This window comes from Filicampus tigris, chromosome 5 (genome assembly GCF_054856515.1).
Source record: "Filicampus tigris isolate MCC_2025a chromosome 5, RoL_Ftig_1.0, whole genome shotgun sequence".
NCBI classification, from domain to species: Eukaryota; Metazoa; Chordata; class Actinopteri; order Syngnathiformes; family Syngnathidae; genus Filicampus; species Filicampus tigris.
In genome coordinates this window covers 12,286,232-12,311,361 of record NC_141221.1, presented here as the reverse complement: position 1 = coordinate 12,311,361, position 25,130 = coordinate 12,286,232, and the positions used below count along the sequence as shown (strand labels likewise).

Sequence of the window (25,130 nt, the reverse complement as noted above, 5' to 3'; positions counted from 1 at the left end):
ATGAATTAGGAATTAGGAGGATAATTTGGATGTATCTTGTATTGAAACCAAAGAGGTCTATTCCAGTCATTCTCAACTAGTGTGCTGTGGCACATTAGGATAGTATAGGTGTCCCGCAGTAAATTATCCAATTTCAGTTATTTTGTCTTTTTTTAAATTTTCAAATAAGAAGAATGTTTTTGTCAATTTATCTATGCCGACCACATATAATAAGAGGCAAAAAATTCAAATGCTCTTCCTTTAGATGACAGAAGTTACATAATTAACCTCTATACCACTTTTGTAACTTGTTGTGTGCCATGATATTTTTTCCATTGTGAAATATGTACCTTGGCTCAATAAAGGTTGAGAAACACTGGTCTATTACGCTTTGCAGCTAAAAATGAACAACAGTTGAGAGTGCTCGAACTATAATCTCTTGAACTAAGCCTTAACCTTTAGTTAACTGTATTTGTACCATTTCAAAGGGAGATCTTTATTGCTGCTTATCTTCAAGATACTGTCGATCAACTTCGGCCGCCAACATTCCTTGTAAAATATGCAAACCCGATGACTAAAACCAATCGCACCGAATTAGTGATGGGAATTTCGAGAGCCACTTCTTCAGGCTCGGCTCCCTGAGAAGTTTGGCCTCTTCCCGCTCCAAGTAGCCTCTCTATATTATTGTTGCTAGATACAATTTACCAAATATGAATGGTTTATATTGCTTTATTGATTTACCTATTCACATTGCTACAAAAATAAACTGAAAAATATAACTCGATGCATCTTCATTTATAGAGCACACTAAACAACCAAAGCTGTAACAAAGTGCTTTAAATACGATAAAAAATAAAACACAATTCAATACAAAACATAAATACATCTAATAATAATAATAATAATAGTAGTAATAATAATAATATTCACGATTAATGGAAATAATAAATACGCATTACATATATTTCCTGTGAAGTTCACTTCACATTGGCATTTGTGCTTACCAAGGGTCCAGACTTTTACACACAATCAAAGCTATATTAGCAGTTTGTTAGCAAGAAACAACGGCTACAGTCATATTTGAGGACATGCGTGACGAGTGAAAAGTTTGTGATGGAGTTGACGGTAAATGCACCTACCAGTAATTGCATGTCACTTGACAGTTTCTGCAATTAAAGTTGTATTTGATTTTTTCTTTTATGTAGTAGTAATTTGATTTTGGCGGTTAGGAAATACACCATCAAGCAAATTTGTGATACACAGCCAGCCAGAGCTCGTAGCTCGGTTCGAGCTTACCCATGACCCTGAACAGGATAAGCGGTAGAAAATGGATGGATGGATAACTTGCTTGATGAACCGTTGAAATCCATGCAATATTTATGGAACATGCAATTCATTCCACAAGATCCATGTAAAATAAAAGTTATAATGTTTGCATGGTTTTAAGCAAAACAATGCAAAGCACACTTCAAATTTCAGGTACAAGCCTGACATAGTTTCCTTACAATCTTTGCATCTTTAATCGTTCACTCTGCGACAAAGTTCGCCTATTTCACTCCATTTATTGTAAGTGTCAGAGGCCCCTAGCCCTCAATCGACACATCACGTGCGAGAGTCAAGGAAGAAGGGGGAGAAAGTGAGAGAATATGGCCCTGGCTCCTGATCCATAACAGTCATTGCCTCTTACATACATTTCAGAATTCATTCAGGCTATGAAGATAATCGAGGTAGTCGACAGTTTCCCCTGCAGCCCAATGGATTTATGATAGCACTGTCAAGAAAATGAGGCGAAATGACACAGTAGCTGACTTTAGCTGCAAATAATGTGATAGGCTGTACAGTGGTGCAGCAGCAGCTGCTGTCATTGCAGGTAATAGGCTATAAAGAAGCCTGATAGCAATACCTGTCATTTCTTAATGGCTGACTTCACTGAAGAGCTTTTGTGGCCTTTAACATGAAGATAATAGAAGATACAACAAATTTTACAGCTTTTGAGTTGCATTCATAATTTATCACCGGAGGCCTCGTGCAGTAGCAACATAACAAGGACAACATGCTCCTCGAGGTGTGCTGGAGGGAGCGCTCAAGATGAGCTACAGAGGGTTACAGCCCGCCTGCTATGCTAACGAAGAAAGGTTTTCCTTCCCTTCCACGGTTTTCATTTTAATATACACTCAGGCGCTTCATTAGGTACTCCTGAAAAGTTTAAGAGATCTAGCATACACGCTGTGGTAAAAGTTATACAACGGTAATAATTTACTCATAGCTACATAAGACAATCAAAATATGAATAATGCTTGTCTATGATGCACTGCAGTTGAATAGCATTGACACTTTAAACCACAATCATGTCTAAAACTGTAGAGCGCAGACCCCGGCCAGTGCCCAAATCCTTTGCACTTCTTTGCACTAATATACGATGAATTAATAAAATGTAAACATCTGCCCCCAGTGATTTGCTCTGAAAATTGCTTGAACTGATCTGGAACGTTGAATATTCCTCTGACAATGTCTACATGTCACCAACCCTTTTGAAACAGGAAGCTACTATCTGGGTACTGTTTTCGCAGTGACATGTAGGTGACGGGCAGTTGTTTCACGGGGGACGTGGACACGTTTGTGGAAAACAAGCAGAAAAATCTCTCTGCACAACAAGTGAGGCTACCAAGTTCACCAGTGAAGAAAATAGCTGCAAGATGCTCGCATAGTCTGCTTCTAATAGGCTAGTGTGCGGCTAAGCTCAGTTCAATTTAAAGCTTTAACTTTTCCCCTGTGCAATCTAAAAGCAGCAGTACCTTTGCTCCATATGTAGACTTAAACATATATGCTGACATGTTGCATAAAGTATGCATAAATCCTCAACGCGCCCTAGACCCCATACAGATGTGTGCTTTTATCTATGGCGTCCATCTCTTCACATCATTCATTAAGAGCGTTCCCAGGGGCGAGAGAGGCTATATAAACACCGAGGCTGAGGACACCTCTGCTCTTTCACCCCACTGCAGAGGACTTCAAAGTCACCGCTCCTTACATAGTAGAGGTACGCTCGCCATCTGCATGGCTGATATATGGGCCCCTAACTGTAGTGGTGCGAATAAGGACCCATCACATAGCCTGAGCTCGGTCATTTGTTAGTTTCACGTCTGTCTCCATGACTTGGAGGGGACGACATCCTTTTTTTGAACACAACACACTGTAGAATCGTTTGACAGTGTTGCTTATGCCGTCTGTTCTTAGCCCTACTAAAAGCACAATATAATTTAAAGGTAGAGCTCAAAGAGGATAATTTGAGTGAGAGTAACAGCACTGAATGAGGTTCTTAATTATTAACTCATTCACTGCCAGACAATTTCTGACCCTCTTTTACACTAGTGTTTGAAAGAATTTGAAAAAAATATAAATAAGTTCCTAGGATTGAATGGCTGGACTGTGAAAAGACAAATATGTCAATGGCAGTGAATGAGTTAATCATGTTAATACAAAGATTGATGAGCACATCACGTATATGTACAAGTGAACAGAAACACACTCAAACAAGTGTGCCGGTTGTATTACATTTGCTCTTTAAATCCTGCCACACGCCCAGCTTCATCCAGTCATGAGGGATGGGAAATATCCATCTCCAATAAGGACTTAATGAATAGCCTGATGAGTGTCGGGCAGAACTGAATTACCGGTTAAATTTGAAGAGCTCGGGTGTGCGTCCATGTATGTGTGTGATGGCTAGTTAGAGGGTCATTCGAGCACATGTAGGAATTCAGTCAGACTGAATTTAAAAGACAAAAAAAGGAATTATTGAATTCTGTCACGGGGCCTCATGGAATCGCCTTTCTTATCATTCTGGTATGAATTTCATTTACAGAGGGCAAACTGAGCACATGGGGCAGGAAAAAAAATAGGTTAGTGATAAAGCGACAGATTTAAAAATTGGTTTCAAAAAAGAGAGAAGACAAATGAATAGGAGATGGAGCAAAAAGAGAACATGCGCGTGAGTGCTGTGAGAGACAGCTTGCCTGGGCCGGAGCATATTGAGGGCAGCAGGTGGAAGAGTGGCACAGTTAATTAAAACGCCTGTCTTAATGTCTCAGCCCGTCACTCCAGGGAGGGCGGGAGGGAGGGAGTGAGGTAGGGAAGGAGACACTTGCCAGGCTGGAGCTGGTATGCACCCAGCCAGCCATCTAGGCTACGTGCAACCATCCAGCCAGCCAGCCCACTAGGCCACATGTCAGACAAGCCCTGACACTATGCCCTTCACCCTCCCTGCTCTCCCTGCAAAACGTTCACAGTCTCACACCCCGCCCGCCCGCTCTTATGCGTGCACCCACTCGCGCACCCAGAATCAGCTCTCATCTACCGTGCCTAAGTCCTACGACGCCATTAAAATAGTTGTTTTAGCAATGCTACACTACATCTCTATTATGCTATCCCACTGCTGCAACCCGGGGAATGCATTGGATTCTTAGACCATGTCCACAAAGAAAAATCTATAATAAAATTAAACACGTGGCAAAATGTGTGATGGTTCGATGAAACCAAAGGCCATTATTCTAAAAGGTTTGGCGCAAACACAACATTGCTCATCACTAAAAGAGCACCATGTCTACAGTGAAGCATGGTAGTGGTGGCATCATACACTGGGGAGAAAGATGGAAATTCATGGGACTTAGTCAAGACGGAAGGAATTATGAACAGTTCCAAATACCAGACAGTGTTAGCGCAAAACCTTCTGTCTTCTGATATCCAAAACAAAAAACAAAAGAAAATGCGAACGCCTACAAGAACATCTGAAATTTAATTGGGATTAATAAAGAGGTACTACTACAATTACTTTCACTATCGGAAATATTTTTTTCAATTGAGTTGTACAGGTCGTAGGTCACATTAATGGGGAAAATATGTTTGAAATGATTTATCTTGGCCTCATTTTTAATGTCACAAAGATCATCTGCAAACGCTGAAGATGGAGTTTTGGAAAGTCACCCTCACCAAAAGAACCGAAAGCTATACTTACATGTGGACAAAAGTCTCAAACAGTGATTATTTATGTGGGCTCACTTAAGGTGACACAAATAATCACTGCTCAAGTACCGTTCATTTGTATTTAACTTTTAAGTTCAATACAGTTGCAATTAATCTTTTAGAACTGGTTATCTGTAAACATTATTAACCTGCCTCACTGGTTAAAAAAAAATGTTAGTATACATTTAAAAGTATAAAGCAGAAATACATGATAAGGAAGTCACATTTCTATATATATTTTTAAAAAGTTGTAGTACCTCAGGAATAAAGTCACTCAAAAAATGATGATAAGACTTTTTATTGTAACTTCTGTCTAATATTCTTTTGTAAAAAATAATTAAATACATGCATGGAATCCTAACGTCATTGCCAACATGTGGTACTATTAACTTACTATTCACTGTTTTTGACCTCAAAGATTTTTGTGGCTTTTGCACGCTAATGTACTGTATATCAACCCACCTTAAAGGAAAAAAAAAGTACAAAACACTTCTGCTGTAAGGTTTTGCTCAGCACAGTCTCTATCATGCCTCCAGTCATCCAGCTTTGCACTGTAATCTGTCGCTTTTAATAATTCAAAGCAAGCACAGCCTCGTGCGCCATGTGCTGAATGGCGAGGGCAATGGAGGTGTTGTGATATTTCTATTTGGGCCTGTCTGAAGCAGTGAGCCAATCAACAATCTGATAAGCAGTCATTTAGGTGTCATAGCACCACTTGCTTCACGTGGAACTTGACAAATCAATTTTACTTTGTGTGCCAGCTACAAAGTGTTGAAACATGGAGTGGATTCTCCTCTTTCTTGTCACTATTAGGTTGCACTAGACTTTGCAAAGCTGAAGATGAATGTGCACTTAGTAGCACACTGTCTGCATTTTTTTTTTTTTTTCCGGAATATGCATTATGTTCACTTTATGGAGCACAAAGTGCATACATTGCTCTCACGGGTGCTATATAACGTTGACAGTGCCTCACTATATAACCGTTGTGTTTTCAATGATTATCTATCTACATCTGTCTATCTATCTATCTGTCTGTCTGTCTTTCTCTCTCTCTCTCTCTCTCTCTCTCTTTCTCTCTATCTATCTATCGAGCTATCTATCTATCAGGATTAAGTAAAAAGTCACACTCCAAGCAGTGCATGTACGTTCATGACAACCGAAGGAAAAAAACAACACATTTGATTCGATCAGATATGAGGAACAATGTATTTTTTTCTCCTTAAGGTTGTTGTTAACAGGGTCTATTCACATCTAGAGCTGCCCTGTGGATTTGTCTAATGTCTCGTCATGCGTTGCTGTATCACTGCGGCTTGCTTTGTCAATATCCACCCTGGCGCCTCACTGAACAAGAATCGGAGATTGTCAGACCGGGCGACAGGTTGGAGATGGCCGATAACTCAAAGAAATTGCAAGTGTGAAATCTTTAAGGGCCACTACTTAACACAGCAAATGCCAGGGTATCTTTCCATCAGCGGCCACACTCACAGGCCAGCGCATTGTTAATGGTGGCCTGTCTGTCCATCATGGCCGCTTCAGGAGAGATTTACAGTTGTTTTGGCATCTTATCTCGCTGACGGCCTTCCGCTAACATGGCCATATGGCAATCAATAATGATTAACCGGCTAAGGTTTGGTTTTCTTAATATTCAGTTATTTTTCAATATTAATTTATCAAATCCATTCCGCTTAAGTGTACTGGGCGTCAATGAATTTTACTACAATTAGACAACAAACTATTCTATGAAACACTCATTTGTTCAGCCCTGCATTGTAATGATGTGATTAGCATTGTGATTGATACGATGACACTGTGATGCATTAACCACTATCATTCTTAGGTACAGTGCATATGAAGTCAACACACCCCTGATCAAATGCCAGGGTTTTCTGATATAAAAAATTTAGACCGAGATAAATAATTTCTTGGTTTCTTCGCAACATAACATACAGTATTTTCCCACATGCATTTACGTTTTACGTCATGACATTGACTTTCAGCTGTTCCATGACGGCAAGCGTGGCGGCGGCAGCGTCATGCTATGGTTCATTAGAGGCACTTTAAATGGCGGCAGGTGTATGCTGACTCTCATTTAACATGAATGTGATTGGTCAGTTCTGGACTCGGTCACATCCCCACTTATTGAGGGTGTGCACACTTGTGCAACCACATTAGTTCAGCTGTTAGTTAACTTCTACCCTTTCGAAAAGTGTAGTGCGCATCTCAAATCAATTGAGTTGTACAGGTCATAAGTCACATTAATGGTGGCAAATGTTTTGAATTTATTTATCTAGTTTTCATCTGTTTTTTTTTAAACCACCCAAGACTTATTTTTTTTGATCCACTGTCATTTTGTTCTTTGGCAATTCAGCATGGTAACAGCCTCTCTGTTTCTCTGTTTGTCTGATAACATTTTCCAGATGTCTTTCAAAATGTATGCTCAAACATTACTTTCCGCTTTCAGGTTGTGCAAATTAATAAAATAATAATAACTAAAAAAGAACCAAAAAACATAACTGATTCTCAAAGACTCAAAGAGACTTCATTTTTTGGGGTATTTTGTTCACAGTCAGTATGAGATTAAGCAAAATAATCACTGTTTTCTATCTAGGACAAGTAAACATGCTAAATTAACCCACATTTAATTTGAAATAGCAATGTATTATTATCGGTTCATCATGAGGTCAATGATTGAGAAGTTAATTAAACGTCAAGTCATATTTTGGGTGTATGTAGTGGTGTTTGTGTGTGGGTACCCCAAGGAAACTCAGTCATTGCAAATGACACCACTCATGTCCTGACCTTGCTCCTTATACTCTGTCGCACCGACTCAGTGAGTAAAGGAAATGTTAACAAGCTGAACATGAGAAGAGAACACAACGTGGAGAACTGAGACGGGAGGTAAAACTGGACCTGTTGCATCCGCTGATAAAAAAGAGTTCTTGGCTCCTTTGCTCTGTTTGCGTGAACAGAGCAATAATGAAATATATAAATGAAGAGGGAGCGAGAAATGAAAGTGGAGGCTACCGGGAATGACCAGGGGAGGGGAAAGGAAATAAACAAAGTGGAAAAGAACAATCCCCCCCCATTTTCCCCCTCATAATGGTCTCAATCCCTGGCCAGAGCTCCCTATCTCGGGGAGGAAGGGCTTGGTGAAAACACATCAGGCTCTTCAAACTTCCATTACGATGTTTCACTCTGTATGCACTAGCAATCCAGGAAGACAAGGCAAAAACAGGCAGGAGCAGCAAAAGCTACAGAAGGAGAGATGAAAGAAGGGAGTTGATGGCAACTGCAGAAAGAGAGCAAGAGAGAATTCATCCAGAAACGGGTGTGATATTTAATGATCCTTGTATGTGGAAAGGGAGCCAGCTTGTTCTCCTCCACCAAATACCGATCCCTTAACTTAATTTCCTGCTCAATTGCTGTTCTATAGTGCATAGTACAGTGATACAGGCTGGTAATATAGAAAACAGATTGCCTGTGCAGCCGAGTGGATAAGACTGAGGCTTGTGCTACAGGAGACCTGCGGTCTCCAGGGGGGTCTTGTCGGTGGGCTTCACAAAACCAACAAAGCCCATCTTTCCCTGCGACTGGCAGCAGCTGGCAGGTAGATCTTCAAGCGCTGGAGATGGGGAAGTGAGCTTGTGTACGTGTGTGTGTGTGTGTGTGTGCGGAGCTCCACCAGGGTGAGTGTGTATGTGCGGCAAAAGAGTAATGCTGTTGTTTGTAGTGAAGAGTTCCACATCTCGTCTTGGCTCATGAGTCCAATCTAGTGGAAAAATGTCTGCCTGCACTGTGTGCCACCTTAGCTCATCGTTTTTTTCGCCGATACACGCTCCCGCTGGAACAAAGGCAATTTGGTTCAAACGCCTGCAGTTGCCGACATTTTTATTTCAGGGTATGGGCTAAGCCTCTCACTTCACTTTAATTCGTTTTTATCATAGCGGTGTCTTGATTTACAAGTGTCATTTATTCTGTGACCACGCTCGTACCTCCAAGCACATGCATCTCAATTCATCATTCTCCATTAAAATTCACTGAAATTGATCCTGTCGAGCCACACACTGTGCTCCCTCTGGCAAGTGCGCTTGAGCCACTCGGAGGTATAATACAGAAATACAGATGTACACAAAGTAGATGCTCACAATTGTTGTCTTGCATTGCTGTCATAATGTCTGTCTACATGTGTTTCCGGACCATTTGTGTTCAAATATTTGTTTCTTAAAGTTGTTAGAACACTGCAAACTTAGTGCTATGTGAGTAAGCATTAAAATGGCAAACTTTCCCAAGGCAAAGTTTTGTGGTTGTTTAAAACACAGAACATAATTATTTGTTTCATGTTCAGTATGACAGTAACCTGGCAATGAACAGCTTTTTTGAAGAATTTTTCACTATTTGACAAACTGCTGCTCGTTCCAACTTGCATTAAAAACTCGATGTGGCGTGGGCACAAGTCGTAACAATAACTGATGGGAATTTTACAGTGGTATAGCAAATTCACAATCAATCAGTTGTTCATTTTTATGGTATAAGGGATGTCTGAATACTCTTAACATCTATTGCAATGCCTGGGTTCTATTGAGAAGACGAATGCTGAAGCATAGCAGAGGTCTGTGTGGATCTAATTCAGCTTCCTAGTTTGTCGTCAGACAGCAAACTGGTTGAAAGTGATTCAAAAGCAGCTTGGCTGCTTGCAGCTATAATGCAGTCCATTTTGCATCAGGATTAATAGTTACCAAGGTTATTATAGTTCACGGAAGCTAATGAAAAAACTAAAACTAAAATTGCAAAAACATTTTCATTAGTGAAATAAAATGAAAACGAGAGAGCTTTTAAATAAACGAACACTAACTAAAACTACATCTTATGTTTTTAAAACTAATTAAAACCAACTATAATTATAGCAAAAGTGCTGTTCATTTTCCTTTTTTGCCAATTAATATCTGCTGATTGTATATAAAGGAAGGAAAAACTTTTTTTTTATCTTGCACTCGACAAATACTCCATATAAAACTAATAAAAACTCAAAACGAAGCATTTCCGAAAAAAATACATATTAATAAAAACTAACAAACCTGCTCCAAAAACTAATTAAAACTGAATTTAGAAAAGTGAAATTGATATAAAAACTTACAATCATGAAAAATTCCAAACTATTACAACTGACAGAAGTCTTAACCATCAATGAATTGATTATGTTGCTTATCCCTGGTAGAGTTGGGAAAAAATGAGCATCAACTGCCATGACTTCTTCCATTTTTAGTTCCTGTATTATATGAAACTTATCCACATTTATCAAGTTTGTGTGTGTGTGGGTGTGTGTGTGTGGGAGGGTGTTTGTGTTGTAAGGATCCACTGTCACAAATCAAACCAAAAAGTATGGCTTTGATGAATATTCCCCAACAGATATACAAATGCATGTTCCAGTCAAAGGAGCACATTTGTTTTCCTGATGGTGCCTTATTTACTTCGGGTGAGATTATTGCTGTCCCATCACGTCTATCTTGACAAATTGATAAAATGTGTTTCCCAGGTTCTTGGTGTTTTCTCCCTCTGTCTGTTGCAAATGTACGTAACACCGATGCTATTTGGCGTTCGCTAATGTTAGCCGCGTGAACCTCCCCTGACCTCTCCAAGTGACGGGGTTTGTGTTGTGTAACAAACTTGTGTAATGAACTTCCTCCCAAAGGATGTCATTAAGGACGGGAATGTTTGTCTTCCACTTGCACCAAAATGAATATTCAGCTATTATCACTTCACAACTTCCAGATTTCAAGTCTCATGTTTCATCCTGAACCGAGGAGGGACACAAATCCCTTCCAGATTTGTTGCATTCATTGTATTTGTGTAAGTGACATCACTCTCCTTAAAGCGGCTTAATTTTGCACAAGTACATTATAGCTATCTTCTAACACTACTATTTTTGAGTTTGTAATCTGACAAATTAACGTTAAAAATTATCGAATCAGACTGCCTACTTTTTCACATAAGGCTTCGGCTTGGAAGACTGCCCTGCATACTTCTATTCCTAACTTGAATTGCGAAATAGCCCTTAATCATTGAGTTTACTTATTTATCAAATGTGGCTTTAAGTAGGCTTGCTGTGTGGGTTAAAGTATTCTTCCCTTTTTGTCCTTGTGGGGGAAGCAGCCGCCATCTCCTGAGGCCGTGATTACCTATTCCCCTTTGAGCGTCATCATCATCATAATCATACTGTACGTATAACTGCAGGAAGTGAAGGCCCCTGCTTCAAATTATGTGGATGTTTACACAACTTGTCAGTAGAGCAATATTTTTCTGATCAAAGATAAACTGGCACTGAAGAAAAAATAGGAGTTGTAGTCAATGTAACAGTGGGAAAGAGGAAACGGTGGGTCCCTGTAGACTGATGTACCATGTAAAGCAATCCCCTTTTATTGCCAAAATGGTGGTTGGAAGATTTGACCTCCGCACATGTTGCCAGACATAAATTTCTCTAATTCTGACCTCAATATGAACTGCGGCCCATTTCTTCACACGCTCCTCCTGCCCCATGGCTGTTTCATTTTTACTTTGTTAATGGATAGGGTTGGGGTGGGGGGAAGAAGGATGTTGATTTGTCCCTCATCTTTTGAATTCCTTTAAGCTTTTCACAGGGATGATCAATACTCCATCGAGGTGGAAGTCAACTGCTTGTGCCTGAAAGTGTGGCTTTTTGGCAACCTTGGTCGTGTCCCATTTCTGCTTCTCCCCCCACGTGTGTACGGCTCAAACACAGTGGCATAAATCCCTGGCAAACACTGCTGACACAGAGCTAGTTAAATGCAACATCAAGTTTAATTGCAGAGTTTATAGTGAGTTTTTTTGTACCGCTAACCTCAAACTGAACTATGCTATGCTATGTCCTACTGTATATTTAATGGAAGTCTGTGATGAAACGCACAGCATCTAAAAAAGAAAGTATGCATGATTAATGCTGAGGTCATCAAGAGATGTGCACATATCTAAAATTGTAAAGTCACGGTTAAATGTTTTAAAGTTTTATTTGGCTGGGGTGTTGATTGTTTGCATATCTAATGAAGCTAATGTTTTTTAAGTCAGTCACTTAGAGGTTTTATTGCATTTTCTGCATCTAAACAAAACAGAACAAACTTCTTATTGTTTCACAACAGTATTTCACCTGCTCATCAAAGGGTCAATAGATCCCTGATTAAGGGCAGTGTGTTAGTGTGTTTTTTTATATTAAACCATTATTTTATGTATGACATCACTAAGGTCTGTTGACTGAAATTCTGTACCAGATGTCATGGACATTTCTCATATTTATCCCTCTCTCTCTTTTTTTTTTCCTGATTGAACCACTCACAAAGTTCGGGGCCACTATCTAGCCAAGACAAAGGTTGAGAAAACATGGCCACCATTTTGTATGACTCCTTGCTGATCTCTGAGACCTGTTAAGCTCACTCCTTTGCTAAGTCAAAAATCACATTTCGTGAATTACAAGGTTTCACAACTGAGTGCGGCACTCCAATGTGACAGTGTGAATGATTACATCCACAAACTAAACGTGAAGTAACCAATTTCAATGTAACTCCCTATCAAAATGATGCATATTGACCTGTATAATGAACACGGCAGATTCATAGAAAGTAAGCAGCGGTGTCTCATGTATGCCGAAATATTTTGCTAAAACTGTGACTGGTAGCATTGTCATGTGCAAAATTTGCAAGTCGATCCTCAGTAATAAAGTCCATAAAGGTCCATCTGACATCCAACACTATCTGACAGCCCAAATCCTTTTATTAGCCATCTATCAATTTTACTAAATGCTTTCTGGTAACATTTAAAAGAGAGCGAGAAGTTATAGAACTCTAGCGACAATCCATGTACCACGACTGCAGGGTTAGAGTTACACAAGTTCTGACTGAATGTGATTGGATGAGCGAGTCAGCAGGTGGGGAGAGTACAACCATCGGCAGTTGGTTGACAACTGAAAAATGTTTTCAATGGCGTCATGATTAGTCGACGTAGACTCAACTATCGTCACATTAACGTCATATGAAAAGAAAAAATCTGAAGTTGTTCTTGGCCTTTTCTGTACCTCGACTTCAATCTTTCTGTGTGTTTAGCCAGCATCCAGCAATTCATCCATTATCTGTAATACTCTCTGGGCCTAGGGTACCGTAGTTGGAGTTCACCAAGCTGACATTGCGCAAGAGGAAGTCGCATAACTTGGACCAATCGCCAATCCGTCAACTGGCTGATGAAGAGTGACAGACCAGCTTTCACTCAAATTCGCACTTAAGAGCAATTTTCCAATTAGTAAAAACAGATGTTTTAAGTGTGTGGAAGGAAATCTGAGTACCGGGAAAGCCTGCAGACTCAGGGATTCCACATAGGTCAAACCTAGCTCACATAATTCTTCTTACTTTCTTTTTGTGGTGTGGAGCTTGCCGTTTTAACTCAATTTTGTTGACTTTCAGTCTTTCTTCCGATTCAATAAAGACTTTTTCAATTTGTAGTTATTCAATGGCGGTATGAGGAACCCATTCAAGGATCTTTTGAAAACTTGCCACTCCAGACTTCAACTTAAACTAGAGGGTTTTTTTCCGAGGCCTAACAAGTTCCCACATAGTACTATGTATGTATTTTCAGAGGCTATTGTTAAATAAACAAAAGCTAGAGTATTTGGCCCGCAACAGTCATGCATCTTTTTAACTTTGTCCAAACATTGCTATTGTTGTTTACCCCAAAGACATTAAAAGATCAGTGATGAGTTTTCAACTTTTCACTTTGTTTGCTTGTTGTCCTTCTCATGATCATCTCTATGTAATACGATTGTTGCCCTATTGACCAACTATGTAATGCTCTCCTAAGGATAATTACTTGTATTTGTATCGGAGTGTTTTGTTGGCATTTCAAATGTTAAATCCATATCATGCAGCTGTAATCTTCAGGAATCATTTCAACATATGTGTAATAGCTTTTTCTCAATGACTTTAAGGTTATGACCTACAAAACGACATAGACCAAGAACATTATTGTTATGTTACACAGCCATCGCTGGTGTTGTAAAGACAATGGATTGGGTGTGTCTTTTCAAGATACAGAGGGACATTATGTCAAAGAGAGGTGCAATATCAAGATCTAAGGATAAATATGTTTGAATCTGTTGTCGCTAGAAGGGAGTCAATGTGAGTCAGAAAGGAAAGGGTTTCTGGTAAAGAAAAGTCCAGCCGGGCCTGAGTTCCCAGGACCTGTGTGAAGGATTTTTTTTTTTTTTTTAATGCATGCACACTTACTCGACCGCCACCTTCTCTACATGTGCGCAGACAGTAACACACCAGCACTGCTCATTGTCTGGCTCCTATCGTTCCGTATCCTCATTCTCCACATCATCTCCACCCACCATTCCGTCCTTTACTGCTGTCATTTTTTTTTTTTACCCTCCTTTCCATTTTTGATCTAGTGGCTGATAATGATGAATTTCCCTCAGCTCTCCAACATTTGGCAGAAAAAGTTTGAGCAGCCAAGTTTTGAAAGTGAAGATAGTTACGAAATTAGGACAAGTTCAACATGATTGTCCATATGACTGCTACTCTTTTCTCATGCCACATCTGTTGTGCTTGTTGTATACGTAATATATCACTTTTTAACCCGGTCTTTCATTTTTTTTTGGGAGCTTTTGTCACTATGCTCTTTAAGTTACGTGTAATTTCAGGTTTCTTCTATTCAGTTATTTTAATAGAAATACTACTATTCAACATAAATGAGGTAGAGTATCTAATCAGTAAGTCTGAATGAAGAGAAGTTACTTAGAGTCAGGTGTCATGCCACATCTGTTGTGCTTGTTGTATACGTAAAATATTACTTTGCAACCAGGTCTTTCATTTTTTTGGGAGCTTTTATCACTATGCTCTTTAAGTTACAGGTAATTTCAGGTTTCTTCTATTCATTTATTTTAGTAGAAATACTACTATTCAACATGAATGAGGTAGAGTATCTAAACAGTAAGTCTGAATGAAGAGAAGTTACTTAGAGTCAGGTGGTTTGTGCCACACTGACTTATTGCTTTTCTCGAGACCCTTTAGCTTTTCGACATGAACTTCCCAGCATATGTTAGTATTGTCATGGATCATATCCATCCATGTGTGTCCCGCAGTTTAATCGCTGTGCAAACTTCTGCAAAGTTCCTCAGACCCACGGGCCAAAGATTTATTGCAGTTGTACAGTATTGTGTTATTGTTTTTGAAGTATCTAACAGCTTTTTTTATGCTGGATATAATCAGAAACACACTACAATAAGATGGAAAAGAAGGAATTGCATTCTTCACAGGTAGTTGCCTTCCATGCTTTCAAACATCCATCCATTCATTATTGATGCCACTTATCCTCATAAGGGTCGCGGGGCGTGCTGGAGCCTATCCCAGCTGTCTTCGGGCAGCAGGCGGGGGACACCCTGAATTGGTTACCAGCCAATCGCAGGGCACACAGAGACAAACATCCGCACTCACAATCACACCTAGGGGCAATTTAGAGAGTGCAATCAACTTACCATGCATGTTTTTGGAATGTGGGAGGAAACCGGAGTACCTGGAGAAAACCCACGCAGGCACGGGGAGAACATGCAAACTGCTTTCAAACATTACTTCAGATAATGTGTTTTCCACTGTAGAAATGTAAGGCTTCACAAGTTGTAGTTTCTACTCCAAATGTTGGAAATCTTTGTCCATTTAAAAAAAAAACCCAACTATATATATATATTAGGGGTGGAACATTTTTCTTAAAACCTTCAAAACCGATCGGTTCGCGCATTTCATTGCTATCTATACTTACTATACTATTCTATATATGCATACTGAATAATGATAATGCAAATGGATATTGTATTTACTCAAACTACAACAACCTGGCTAATTGGCCTAAAGCTCCTACATACACTAATTCAATTCCAAAGCCTACAGTGCTCCTCTTAATATTTTGCCTCCTACCTCTTCGTTGCTTAACCTCTCTTTCTGGAGGATTATGTGCAGGTTATGGAGCTAGCACCGCGTGGATTAGTAGGGTCGCTTCTTCATGCTTGGTGCCTTTTATTAATGGGATTATGCATCATCAAGCTTGTTTACGGTTAGATAGCTCATTGTGGAGACCTGACAAAAGTTCAGCCCCCTTCAGCCCACTAGCTGGTGCCTACACCCACACACTCAGACTCCGCTTAAGATGTCAACACCCCTGCTCATCCCTTCACAAACAAAGTACTTCTAATATTCAATAGCAACACAGTATAAAATCCATTTTTTTCAAAGAAGAGAAAATGTCTTCGGTCATATGTGTCGTTATGAAAAAAAAAAAAAAGCATTATAAATCAAGGCCACAACTCATGTATTTTGTTTTTTTTCATCTTGGAGCTAGAGTAAGAGAGATCAGGTGTCAACCAGTGTTCCAAACCATCTATAAGCGTCACACACCTCGTCTCATTAGCTTAATGAAGCCATCATGACAGCCTGTTTGTACAGAGAATGGCCGTGCTCTGTCAGACTTCGCAGCTACGCACTCCATCAGTGGCGAATGAGCCTCTGCGTGGCCTAAGGGGTGTGTGACTTACACTCGGTGTGTCATTAGCCATTGATGTTATTGGCTCATTATCTCCCAATTAGGCCGCTATCGGAGGAAGCTGGCGTTTTCATTACGACCCAGACCTCCGCGATCTAACAAAGACCACTGGTGCTGATTAAAGATGGTTTCAGCAATCACGTGTAGTGTGTGGTCTTTGAACTCTCTGTGATATAGTTAGTGCGAACACAATGAAGCTGATTAGAAAGGGCATGTCTCTTATTGTGCCACGTATTGGGGTTAAGTCAGAGTAATCCCGTTTAATGTGTTCTTGGTACCTCATAATATAGACTCAATTATGTGTTGGAATAATTCACATAGACAACAATTGCCTACCTTTTAAAAAGTAAATTAAGTTCCATCATCGATGCATGTTTCCATTTAGAGTATAGCTCATTCAAACTTGCGGATGCTTTATGCATATTTTTGTACACCCTTTCTGACGAGAAATGACTTCTCCTTGGGTAAATATTATAAAGGTTCTCTTTGCTATGTTTGTCGCTCAACTTGGCCATGAACAATGCCAGCCATGAACAATGCTTCTCCCTCATGTTGTAGTATCTATATAATATGAATTTACCATAGCCTCTTTAGAGTGAAAGGATGCGTTAGTTGCCTATTAAATGCAATCGCTTATCTAGCTTTGTTGGGAGAGAATATGGGCGCTAATTGGCATGCCTCCCTCATGCTGCTAATGACTGCAAAATCATTTAAGATTTAAATGTCGATATATTGTCAAATTCTCTATTACACTCGTTTGAGGGATAGACACGTGGCAAGCACCGCATAACGTGCGTGTGCCTTTCCCATTCCGTTTACCCAAATGAGGGGTTCGTTCCCAGATTCATGAGCACCCTTTAAATGCCTGGTGATTAACTTCACATCACAACACTTCTCCTTTGCTGCATAAACGGGCTTTAATTGAGAGAGCCAACTCCTTAGCAGGGAACCTCTTTTAGTCACTGTCGATTAAAACGTCATTTTACTGCCCCAAAAGAAACACGTTCCCAATCACTGCCCTTGAATTATTGTTCTGTAGCTCGAGGCTTGTGTTTTAAAGTCACAAAATAATTGCAATCAGATTATTCTAATCAAGTGCGGGCACAGTAATTACAGGTTGCAGTGATTTAAGATGTACCCTGGAAGTCCCATGCACCGTGCCGGTGTGCATATTAAAAGTTTATGTTGTAGGAGATAAATTTAATGAAGAGGATTCTAATCATACCAGCTACTTTTAGATATGTTGCGTGAGGAGAAGTGTCAGCTCGGGTGGCACTTAATGACAGATATTGTCTTATCCAGCGCCATTCTCTCGCTGCCCCCTCAGTCAAGTGTGCATTAACAACGAGCAGGTCCCCCAATAGGACTCGACGCGTGTCCTCCCACTCATCTACCCCCGTTGATAACCTCATCTGTGCCCAGGTCTGCATTTCATGTCGAGGCAAGCGTTAGGTGACTTAGTGCCAAGCTGTCAGAGAGGCATGAGAATTTCAATCTGGAGGTCTGTGTGACAGCGGAACCGTCTCTCTTAATCCTGTTTACGCACATCCACATCACCCTGCACCAAAATCACAATTTGTGTGTACGCGTGTGTGTATTCTTATTTTATTTTTTTATTATTTGCACAGTGCGCATGCATGCGGATCCGTATATTTCTGTCTGTTTTCATCATGGTGTGAGTGCATGTGTGTGAATGACTACTGTATGTTTCTGTGTGTGAGTCTCCCACCGTGTTGTGTTGATGTGGAAGGTGGCGCACATGCTCTGAATGTATAATTCAATATGACTAATCATGGTGGAGACTGCCAACCCAGAAGCACTGGCTGACAGACTGGGCCCAAAGCTAATTTGATAAGGTTACAGTACTCTTGAGCTGAGATTCACATTCAGCAGTTGTAGCGGCACTGCAGCGTTCGTCTACCCACTTGCACTTCTACCTGAGATACTCCCATCTACCGTATGTGCCCTTAATCCACACCCGAATTCTATTCAGATGACTTGGCAGCAAAGAAATTGACCTCGCTTCGTATCACCGGGTTTCACTTTCAAGTCTCAAACGGCAGAACTTCTCAAGACAAATAAAAAAAAATTAAAAAATGAAACACACCTGAATTACATTATTCTCTGTATTTCTGGTGTTGTGAATTGTGTGAAACGTTGTTGTTTTTGGCAGCCATTTTCACATTGCCCTAATGAAAAAAAAAAGGGGAAAAAATCATTTTGTCATCATCATCTCAAACCAAAACAACTCTGGTATAGAATGGGTCCTACATTAGGGTCACTGATGGTGTAATGGTTCACTCGGCTGACATCCGTTCAAGCAGCGTGGTTGGTTTGTGTCCCCACTCACTCACAGTGTGAATGTGATTCTGAGCAATTGTCTTTTCTATCATTACATGTCATTTGATATTTTGTTATTAGCATGACCTTTCTTTGCACATTGGCTAGTAAAGCTTGTGTACTGCCTTAAAGTGAGGAATCCATTTTCTCTCTCGTTTAATTCACTTGGCCAATAAGTACACTTTGTAGCTGACTATGTGTACATTGGCATTTTGGGCCAGAAATCCTCCAAGATTTGACATCCTTTCTTTCTTTCTTTCGTTCTTTCATCCTTTCTTTATTTCTTTCTTTATCTTAAATGCGTCTTCAACAAGTGACGCTGAGAGTAAAAGGCGTGGGACGTTAGCCAATGGTTAAGACACAACTGGCAGGTTATTACACTTTTTCTTCCATTTCAAAGTCCAATATAAAATTTCGATTACAAGGACAATTAATTACCACTGCAAAATGGCAAGTGTGCATCCTTGTCAGGTGGAGTGTACTCTGATGGCCTTTCCTCAAACAGAGAATGTGAAGATTTGATCTCCTCTAATGGTTCTGCAGGAAAGGGTAATTATGACATGGTCAAAGCTAATTTGCTTTCTGCCAGATGAACTGTTGTATTTTATTGCTGGCTGACATTTCAAAGTAATTATGGCACTGTTGACCCCAGACAATTTCAGTTGCGCCGCGGTCTTGGGTGATCCTAGCTCTCTCCTTTTTCTCACTCGAGCTTTGTCTCTCTCTCTCTTTTCACTCTCTTTCTCTCTCGGTATAAAAGTCAGAGGCGTAACAAGGTAATGACACGGACGGAGAGAGCCATATGGGGCTCCCCCATCCAGCTCGCAGCTTCAAACCTTCACATCATCATTACGCACCATGCATTTCACATTGACTTTGCATCCAGAAAGAAATATGTGCCACTACTTTAATTATGGTGTGTCGGCGTGTGTTTTCTTGCAAGTGTGTGCATGTTGGGTCCGAGTACTTTATTGTGTATGTGCAGGAAGGGGTAAATGTGCATTGTCCTTTCATCCCTGGGTTGCATTCACAGCCCATCCCAAAGATCCATGTTATCGATGAGGGTGTAATTATGTGCCTCACTGATCATCTCTCCGTGTCTTTGCCGCATAGAAATTATGCAGGCAAAGGTCAGTGTGTGCTCCTTGAAAATTGCTCGCAGAAAATCATAAGGTGATGAGAGCAATAATGTTTTTTTCCGCTCTGCAGACGCCCTCTCACCCGCTTGCGTTTTTTTTTTTTTTTTTTTTTGTCGTGGTATTGCTTCTTCCTTTTGTCAATAAACATTTGAGCAGATGTCAATCGATCTGTGCCTCGAGCATCGCTACTATTTGCACTACGGCGCCAACCCCCCACTCTACTGTATTCTCATGTTACTTTGGAATGTGTGCTGACATTGGCCGCTGCAATCGGAGCAGTGAAGTGTTAACCGGTGAGAAATCTTACTAATGAAAACAACAGTGCGGAGATGCTTCATTACCCAGGAAGATTGTGTGATTCGTTTTGCTAGCTGCAGCACGTGCAAAACGCATTTTCACTTAGATTTATACATATTTACAAACGTTATCCCTGTTCTGTGAAGAGCAACACTTTATTTATTTTTTTTATAATTCCACAAACGGACAGATGTTAGGCATGCAAAGGACAAGCTGAAATGATAAAATGGCATGCAGGTTGTTCTTTTTAGACACTTTATTCATCTTGGAAGCCACGGAGTGATAATCCTTCAATGTCATAGCAACTGGTAGCATTGGCAAGTTTACAGTATCTTAATGAGTGATGATTTTCAGTCAAATCCACTTAAATCGATGTTCAAATGCGGCGGCAGAACAGGCTGATGTAGCCCGGCCTAGCAGGTGCCTCCTAAATATCCCGGCTTGAGAAACACACCCTTTTATTCAGCCTGTCAGTGAACACAAAGGCACAAAAAGCCCCTCGCCTGATACGCACACAATGACCACCATGCATAGCTCTGTGGCTGCTGTCTTACACAACATGTAGAAGTAAATTTAAAATACAGCAAAAAGACCGTGTTGCTTAACCTGCAATGTAAGATGAATCAAAGCTGTGTTGTGTTGCGTTTTTAGACAAAAATATTCTACGTATATTTTATGTTATGATCTATGAACCGCAATATCTTTCATTTTTTGGACTAGTTTGTCTTCTTTTTAGTTACTAGATATTGATTATCAATTCATTCATCCATTTTTTTAAATATATTTTTATGAAGCCATTCTTGTTGCACCCTACATAAGGCTAACTTCTGTCTAAATTGCACGATTATTAAATCCTCTTACATTACTTTTGTGAATTCAGAAAAAAAAAAATCTTGTGTACTGTAAGCCATATTTTGTACATGAAAAAATGATAAAAGTAGCATATTGTCTTTAAACTACAGATTTATTCCTGGACTTGAACTCAATTGTAAACCCTCACCCTTTTTATTTTTATATAAATTACTTTTAACTAACATTTGCCTCACAACACATTTGATCCTGGTGAAATTTAAGCAAACGTTTGCTATTATGCCTTTCTTTTACATGCTGTACACTACCTATACCAAAACAAGAACTGGAACAATATAGTAAGCTATATACAGTATGTTGCCGAGATATTTTAATTAGAGCCTCCCATTTCATGCAAGGACGCTATATGACTCTCCTCTCTCTTGCATATTGGCACCATAATTGAAGTTAGTCCCGGTATAAAGGGGTTTGGGGACCTCTGCAACCTCTATAAAGAATGGAGTCGGGCGATCAAAGGCGCTAAAGGCTCTTCTCTGATGCCTGTAGGGGTAGTAAGCGAATATATAGCCTGCTGTGCATTGTTGGACTCAGATTTTCTTCAGATTTCGTCAACAGCGTCCCTAATTACAGAAACCTTGTCGATTGCTTGATATTATTTTGATAACGGGAGCCTCCAGCCGTAATGCACATTACATTTATGTTTTTCTAGAAGCAATACTGGAGACCTCGCTAGTCTATTCATCTCAGCTAAGAAAATATTCCACTTATAATGAAGTGTTTGAAGAATAAAGGCCAAAGTGATTTAAAATGGTATTGTTACTGTAAATTTACAGCACAGCCGGGGCATTTCATTTCTGCTGAGTTTCGCAATGTTCCTTTCAGCTTCATAATGTAATATTCTGGAAAAGCAGAACCACTTATTCTTAAGTATTAATACGATACAGTATAAAAGAAAGTCGTGTTCTGTAATTAGGAGCATCAATGACACAGGTTGAATCTTGAATCTGGGATATAAAGGTTGTTTGAGGTGGCACGTCCATGTATAGTTTTTATGGCTTGAACGGCGCAGATTAGCTTGAGTTGGTGTTTTACTTGCCCAAATGCAGCACATAAGCATGCGTGGTATTTATCCACCATATCATGACCTGTTTCTCATCAGAGCAAGCCTTAATTTTTTGTTATTGAGCGTTATTTTCTTGTTATTGCTTCGTCTTGTTCTCCTCCTTGCTTTGTACCTTCTAGCCCTGAAGGCCATCACTGTTAGACGAGGTTGGTAGGAAGGAGAATGGCTATTAAATTCATCACACAATCAACCAGCCATATAATTTAAATACCTCTATGGGAATTAGTGTAATGTGTGATAACTGCTGAACGGTTCGGCATTATAATTGTTACGGTTTATAAATAAACGGTTTATAAATTATCACGATAATTTAAGTGGTCATCGTGAGTTTGTTGTTGTAACGGAAATGCAGATATATACTGTATACACAATGTTCCCTTCGTCACTGTACAAATTAATAGCTTCATCAAATAAGCCTCAATTTTGACTGACGCACTTAAACAGGTTTTCTTTTTACAAATGACATTTTTACAAATGAGTATCACGTGCTGGTTACGTACTTTGCCACAACACACAATGAATGTTTCCTACACCACTCAGTATGATCCAGTGAAGGTCTACATCAACAATAATGAGCATGCTGTATTTCATCCAGTAGTGGTCCTCACTTCAAGAGTCTGCCAAGGATTTGGGACCAAGTGAAAAAAAAATTCTTTATGCCAGAAATACAAAATACTATTTCTCGGGACTCTGTCAGTCATGAGTCCTTAGTCAATCAGCACTTTCTCCTGCTTACAAAACCCACCCGGCCCCAATTCATCAGCAGGTGTGTCGTCCACTTGAAAAAATAAGCACCATACCTCCTATAGACACCTCATTTTTTAAAGCCTGCTGTACCGCTAGGTGGCTGTAATTACCTTTACTATGACTAATACCTCTTGCAGAACAGACATGGTATCTGTAAAGCTTAATTTCACGAGTTTGAAGAGAAATTGCAGCTGTCTACAGCGCAGAACAATAAACGGTTTGGGATTCCTTGCATTTGTGTAACAGTTACTGGATGTGAACATATGGTGTTCTTTGACATTATCTTTGCAAAAACCTAGATTTTGAGCTCTATTGTTTTGAATTTTTTTAAACTGAGCAATAGGGCTTCAACTCACAATTATCTCAATTATTGATTAATCAGTCTTTTTTTTTTATTAATCAAAGAATCAGAAATGTTGATCGTTGTTTTCCAAAGTAATGTTTGCGAGATGTCAGTCTGCTTTCTTGAAAGTTAAACAAGGGCCCCAAATGGTTACTCGATTATCAAAATAGTTGTCCAATAATTAGATTTTCGATTAGTTGTCAATTTGCTGTTTTTTTTGTTTTTTTTGTTGCACGCTTCTTGTAACTATGTGGCCTTTGCATGTGTAACACACAATACATGGAAAGCATGTGCCTGAAAAAAAAAACAATGTTTACTGCGTTCAGAGTCAAAGTTGAACAAAATCAGTATGTCACTTGTATACTTTTCACCCATGTCGTTACACGCTTTGTAACATTACCTTATTTTCGGGCAGACCTGAGTGGCGGGCACCACTGTGGGACTCACACGAATGGAATGCGTGTCTGTGCGCCTCTGCGTATATGTGCGTTGTGTGTACCATGGGGGCAGGGACATTGCTTTCACAGCCCATCACCTTCACTTCCACACCCAATTTGTCATGAATGTCACACGTCAGGATGAAAGCTGAGGAAGTCGGTGCAAGAAAATGGCTACTTCCACAACACAAATGGAAGAACAGAAGGGGGCAACGGCTCTGGGAAGGCTTGCCAATGGCATTGCATTATGGTCGAGATGAGACTTTTTGGACTTTCAAATGACAAATGACAAACCTAATTCATTTAATTTCTTGTTTATTGGGTTGAAGTGTGTCAACAATTGCCATCACTACCCTGAAAAGCTGTGCTGTGTTAACTGTGATGGCAATGCTAAGTGAGTGGGTGTGGTTGGTGACATGGCTGCCAAGGCTGTGACTCTGACTGATGAGCTGTGCGGTTGGTACTGGGCATCTATAAACATCTGGCCCATTTTTGAGTGACAGGTCATTAGTAGTTTAATCAGATTTGAGCTCCAGCGCTGGTTGTGATTATTGGTTCATACTTCCCAACGCCACCGCCCCCCACAACGATTCTGCGTGTAATTACAGCTGTTGATGGCTTCGTCTGCATTTCACTTTCAGAGTACACATGCCCTACGAAACATGCATGTATTGTGGTGGTTATAATTATTTTCCCTATGAGAAAGGGTAAAACAAAGAGCAGTGTAATGACCTCTCACTATGATTAATATCTCCAGACTCCATGTAGAAAGTGCCAAAAAGAACCAGAAGTAGCGCTGGATCTTTGTGTCCTCCACACGCACATTTCCATTCCGTTGCTTTTGTATTGGCCTAAGCCGAGTGGTCCAAAAAGCCATTACAGACGGGTAATACTTGGAGCTCGAGGATTATGGATTATTGCCATCTATGTTAGTGGCAAACTAGCGGCTATCATTGACATCTTCACCAGGTCAAATCCGGCGGCATTAGCCTCTCAACTGGCTGACCTGCAGTCACAAAAAAGGGCTCAAGCCAGAGACGTATACCACAATGCAAAAGATTACAACCTGCAAGGGTAGGGTAGAGTAGATTGAGGTTTGAAAGAATGATTTGTTCCAGATTACCGACTTTTCCAAGTAGGTTAACGTTTCATCACTGAGTTATTGTTTATTAGTTAGGCTTAAGATAAAGTAAAACACACAAAACTTGATGAAATAACTCAAATCTTTATTGAGGCCAACAAAGTTGAACACAATATGATCCATTTTAGGCCATTTTTTAAAATTTTTCTGAGATGTCTTATTG

The 25,130-nt window shown here is 39.9% G+C and overlaps 1 protein-coding gene across 3 annotated transcripts in view; it reads left to right on the top strand.

Annotated features, from left to right (window-relative positions):
- The window catches only part of LOC147147315 (uncharacterized), a 315,327-nt gene that overhangs the window by 122,427 nt on the left and 167,770 nt on the right, over nucleotides 1-25,130 (top strand). The gene's annotated exons all lie outside the window — the stretch shown is intronic.